This window comes from Falco punctatus, assembly GCF_963210335.1.
Source record: "Falco punctatus genome assembly, contig: scaffold_46, whole genome shotgun sequence".
In the NCBI taxonomy this organism is placed as follows: Eukaryota; Metazoa; Chordata; class Aves; order Falconiformes; family Falconidae; genus Falco; species Falco punctatus.
The window spans coordinates 745399-750733 of NW_027660143.1; the positions used below are offsets into that span (position 1 = coordinate 745399).

The 5335-nt window shown below is 45.8% G+C and overlaps 1 long non-coding RNA gene across 1 annotated transcript; it reads right to left on the reverse strand.

Annotated features, from left to right (window-relative positions):
* Positions 1 to 763: 763 nt before the first annotated feature.
* LOC308057842 lies at positions 764 to 2570 on the reverse strand. The gene is made up of 2 exons (XR_013925492.1): positions 911 to 2570; positions 764 to 871 (listed from the first exon to the last, which is right to left on the reverse strand). It is a non-coding gene; the product is annotated as an uncharacterized lncRNA (long non-coding RNA).
* Between the last annotated feature and the right edge of the window lie 2765 nt (positions 2571 to 5335).

Consider the following 5335-nt stretch of genomic DNA (forward strand, 5'->3'; position numbering starts at 1 on the left):
GCAGGAATGCAAGTGGGAAATACTTAAGTCATGGGATTTGGGAGTCGCTATGGCATGTTCAGTATTTTGTCAGACAAATCAACCTGCAGAGTGGCAGCCTGTGCAATACGAGGCTGTTAAAGAGTTAAGCAAAGCAGTGCAGGAAGGGAGGATTCATAATACATTTGCTATGTTCCTTCTTGAAGTGATGGCAGAGCCTTATACACTCACACTGCATGATTGGAAGTCATTGCTTTGTATGGTACTAACTGATATAGTATATGATGTGGTTATCTGATTTTTGTGAGCTATGTGTAGTGGCCTTGACTGAAAACCTTAATCGGGGAATTGCTGTTAACTATGAGCCGTTGGCTGGAGAAAATAACTGTGCCGATTCTGTGACTCAGGCAAGGTATCCCAGGGACAACTGTTTGCAACTGAATGAGATGGCTATTAAGGCAGTCCGGATGCGGGAGTCTTGCCACAGTCTTGCCGGGTCCTAGAGAGTCACTAACTTTAATACTAACTTTATTGATTGGCTTCAGAATATTTTGCAACAAGTTGAACATCAGGAAGCTCAAGGGTTGCTTTTAAAACAACTAGCTGTGATAATGCCAATGAAAATTGTAAATGGGCAACTTTCACAATCGCAACCCCAACATGTGTCAAATGATTGTAAAGCAGAACTCACAGCAGACTGTAATTCTCAGGCTGAGTTCTGGAATGCAGCATAATACGTTTTTGCTTCTCTAATCTCTTCTGTAAGAATAGTACACGCTCTTAACTTGCTTAGTAAATTAGGCTGCTAGCTTGCTAAACAAAGTAATACTACAAATACTGTTCTTTTTTTTCTGGCTTATTAACACATGTTGATTCTGTCCATCATATGTTGCTACAGAACCGAGTTGCTATTGATTTTTATTATTAGCACAGGGACACAAGTGTGAAGACTTTGATAGGATGTGTTACGTGAATCTGAGTGACCACTGTGAATTAATTTACAAAAGTATACAAAACTCAAAAGCCTTAAAACAAAGATCTGCAACAGAGCCAGGGACGGGATGCCTTTGGTCTCTTCTCACGGCTGGGAAACTTTGGGCCATGACTCAAAAGTATTACAGGATTTATTATAATTATCTTTAACCACCTTATTGATGTTTGCCTTATGTCTCCCATGCTTTTTTTTCCTGTATTCAGTGTTTAGTTGATTGTAACATAAAGCAGGTCATGGTCACCCAGCTACACACACCCTTTGCCTCCTCGCAATTAAGCAAAAAAGGGGAGGATAGAGAATGTCTGAAGAGATATACAGGAGAGGAAACTGGAGAATATGTGACCTAACAAGAGATGAGAGAACAGCTAGGTATTGTGAAGGAGAACAGGAAAGATAAACATGGTTATCTAGTGTTTAATAGGTGTCTGCATGCTTGTAGTGATATATAGCTATGTAACTGCATGAATGATTTCTGCCCTGAGCCTAGTGGAGCATACAGCTGCGGTTTGTGTCCGGGCTCAGAGATGTAAATAGGGGCTTCTCTGTTATGGTAAAAGTGTTTCTCTTTGCATAAAAAAAGAGGGAATGAAGGGAATGACCCCAGAGGTATGTTCAGAGAAGGCATGCTATGTTTTGAACTTTTTGACTGAACCAGGTCTTGTTTGGTGTGCCCTTCCACCTATGTATCATGTTAATCCAAAAGAAGATGATACTGTTTACACTTTGAATGTCGATAATTGTCTTTCTGTAGATGCTAATGTAGTAGGAGGCTATGATGGGAACGTGTCACAGCAGTTCTTCTCTTATCCAGAGTAACAGCAGAGAAAGTATTAAAGAGTTAAATCACCTTGTTTGGTAGGCAGTTAAGAATGCGAGTCAAAATTGCCACTGCTTTTTGTTGTTGGTTCAAGGACATGGCTGTGTGGATTTTGATGGTATGTGCTGAATGGATTTTAGGCGCCCCATTGCAGCAACATGTTATCAAAATCTGAGAAAATGTCAGCCTTTTTGGCATCCATTCACTCAATTGGCAGTATCGTTTGTTTGCTGTTACCTTGGTTGCTGTCATGTTTGCAAGGGCCCTGCAGAACATGGCAAACCTGGTACTAGCTGTTCAAAAACAAAAAGGGGAAATTGTATAATTGTATGGAACAGAGACAGTGGGTTATTTTGACATTGATAAAATGTCTCAGTTGGGTTTTTATTTGTTCTATTACTTATACCTTGTTTTTACTTGTTCGGTTTCAAAGGTTCTTTTTGTGCAACAGGAAGGGGGAGATGCAGGAGCGGGCTGGAAACTAGGACCATGCGTGGCAATCAGTTAGCTGAGGGGAATGTGCTCGAGCTTGTCTAGACAACGATTAACATGATGAGGCATGTTTACAGAGCACAGGGGAGTGGGAGACGGATGGCGCCAAGGATGGCGCCAAGGAAAGGTAACACCTTGCTGTTAATTGCTGCTAGTTAACCACCAATCAGGGATTGCCTAGTATGCAAGGCTTAGCTTCAAGAACCAATCTGTTTAAAACGCGCAGCTTCTGAAAGTGTATATAAACTCGTGCTTCTGTACAATAAATTGACATTTGCTTGCATCAAGCTGCGTGCCATCTTTTCATTCGCTGCAGAGCTCTTCCTAATGCAGCCCAGGATGCCATGGGCCTTATTTGAAAGGTGCAAAGCCAGGAGAAGAGAAGGTTTTTGGAGCACCTAATAACAGCTTTCCCATGTGGTCTTATTTGATTTTTGTGAGCTATGTGTAGTGGCCTTGACTGAAAACCTTAATCGGGGAATTGCTGTTAACTATGAGCAGTTGGCTGGAGCAATTAATTGTGCCGATTCTGTGACTCAGGCAAGGTATCCCAGGGACAACTGTTTGCAAATGAAGGAATGGCTATTAAGGCAGTCAGGACTGAAGTCAAGACTGAAGGTTAGTCAAGTTGTGCTCACCTACAAGACAGGCAGAAAGGAGGATAACTACAGGCCTGTCCACCTTATCTTAGTGACAGGGAAGGTTGTGGAGCTGATCATCCTGAGCACCAACAAGCAGCAGGTGCAGGGAAACCAGGAGGTCAGGACCAGACAGCATGGGTTTATGAAAGGAAGGTCCTACTTGATGAAACCGATCTTCTTTTGTTACAAGATGACCTGCCCAGCGGATGAAGGAAAGGCTGTGGATGCTGTCTACCTGGACGTTACAAAAGCCTTTTTGCTCCATCTCCCACAGCATTCTGCTGGAGAATCTGGCTGCTCATGGCTTGGCTGGGTGTTCTCTATGCTGGGTTTGAGCTGGATGTACATCCAAGCCCCAAGAGGGGGAGTAAATGGAGTGACATCCAGGTGACGGCCCATAAGGAGTGGTGTTCCCCAGGGCTCAGTGTTGGGGCCAGTCCTCTTTCAGAACTTTATCAATGATGCAGCCAGGGGGATTGAGTGCACCCTCAGTAAGGTTGCCTACGACATCAGGTTGGGTGGGAGGGCTGATCTCCTTGAGGGCAGGAAGGTTCTGCAGAGGGATCTGCACAGGTTGGGCTGTTTGAGTGAGTCCAATTGTATGAAGTTCAACCAGGAGAAGTGCCAGTTCTGCACTTGGGTCACAACAACCCCACACAACACTACAGGCTTGGGGGAGAGTGGCTGGAAGGAAGCCTGGTGGGAAAGTACCCTGAGGGTGCAGGTTGACAGATGGTTGAGCATGAGCCATCAGTGTGCCGGGGTGGCCAAGATGGCCAATAGCATCCTGTCTGGTATCAGAAAGAGCATGGCCAGCAGGACCAGGGCAGTGATGGAGCCCCTGTACTCGGCACGGCTGAAGCCAAACCTCGAGCACCATGTTTCCGTCTTGGGCTCCTTACTTCAAGAGAAACTTTGAGGTGCTGGAGTATGGCCAGAGAAGAGCAACAAAGCTGGTGAAGGGTCTGGAGCCCTGGTATGTTGATGAGCAGCTGAGAAGGCTTGGGTTCTTTAGTGTGGAGAAAAGGACGCTCATGGGGATTTTACTGCTCTCTAGAAATACCTGAAAGGAGGTTGTAGATGGGTGGGGATAGGTCTCTTCTCCCAGATAACAAGAGACAGGACAAGAGGAAACCGCCTCAAGTTACACCAGGAGAGGTTTACATTGGGCATGAGGCAAAACATCTTCACTGCAAGGGTGGTCAAGCTTTGGAAGAGGCTGCTCATGGAGGCGGTGGAATCACCAGCCCTGGAGGTGTGTCAGAAATATATAAATGCAGTGCTTGGGGACAGGATTTAGTGATGAAATTGGCCGTCCTGAGGTAACAGTTGGATTTGATGATCCTTGAGGTCTTTTCCATCCTAAATGATTCTCTGTTTCTATGATTCTATGACATTGCAAGCCTACCTAGAGCAGATGCTGAGAAAGCTGGTCTAGCTCGCCCTGCCTTAGTATGGGGGTTGGACTAGGTGATATCCAGAGGTCAGTTCAACCTGAAAAGAAGCCATAGAGCTAAAAGAGCATATATAAATTGTGTCAACACCAATACAGGAGTTCATGTGAAGAATGTTTCTCCATTCAAATTACTTTTCTGAAATGTATTTGATCAATCAGGAAGAAGCGAGCCTGTTTTTCTATGGTCAGGTGGTGGGCCAGGAGGAGGGTGATGGAGAGGTATGGTATTAGGAGGGCAATTGAGTCTCAGGAACCCCTAATGCAGGAGGAAGTTCATGGCTGTGAAGGGGCCTGTGAGGCCAGCTCTGTCTCTGGAGGTGACAGGCCAGCAACAGGAACATGTGGCTGGGGAAGTCCCTCTGCCAAGGTACAGCTTAGGACCTCTCCAGGAAGAGGCCTGGGATACAGCTTGTCATGTCCATTTTGCCTGTGGACATGACAAGACAGCAGCAGGCATGTGGTGTAGAAGACCATGTGGCGATTATTTCTCTGTGGTTAAGTGGAAAGACCACCAGAAAAAGCAAACAGTGTTGGTTCCCTGCATAAAGGGGGGTTCCTGAGACGGTAAAGCTTTCCTGGGTAGTGGGAAAAAGCAGGAGAGAGGAAAAGATTTCACAAAGTGTAATGTTGAAAATGGAGAGTGGCTGTCAGGAGGAACAACTGTCACACCAAGGGCCCTGCTGTGGTGCAAGAGCTCAGCCAGAGGGAGCCTGGATCAGCCCATGGTTTGTGTTTCAAGGAACAGCCGGTGAGAGTGGAGGTACCTCAGCGTAGGTATGGCAATGTTGGGGTGAGAGCAAGGCAGGGCAGCGAGATGGTGCCTACAGCCTGCAGGGCAACAGGGGCAGTTGTCCAACCATGTAGAACAACCTGCGGTGGAGATGGAAAAGGTTTTTAGCAAGGCTGGAAAGCCTGAAGAGAACCCAGCTCTTTGTCCCCTTGGCTATGGCAGCTGT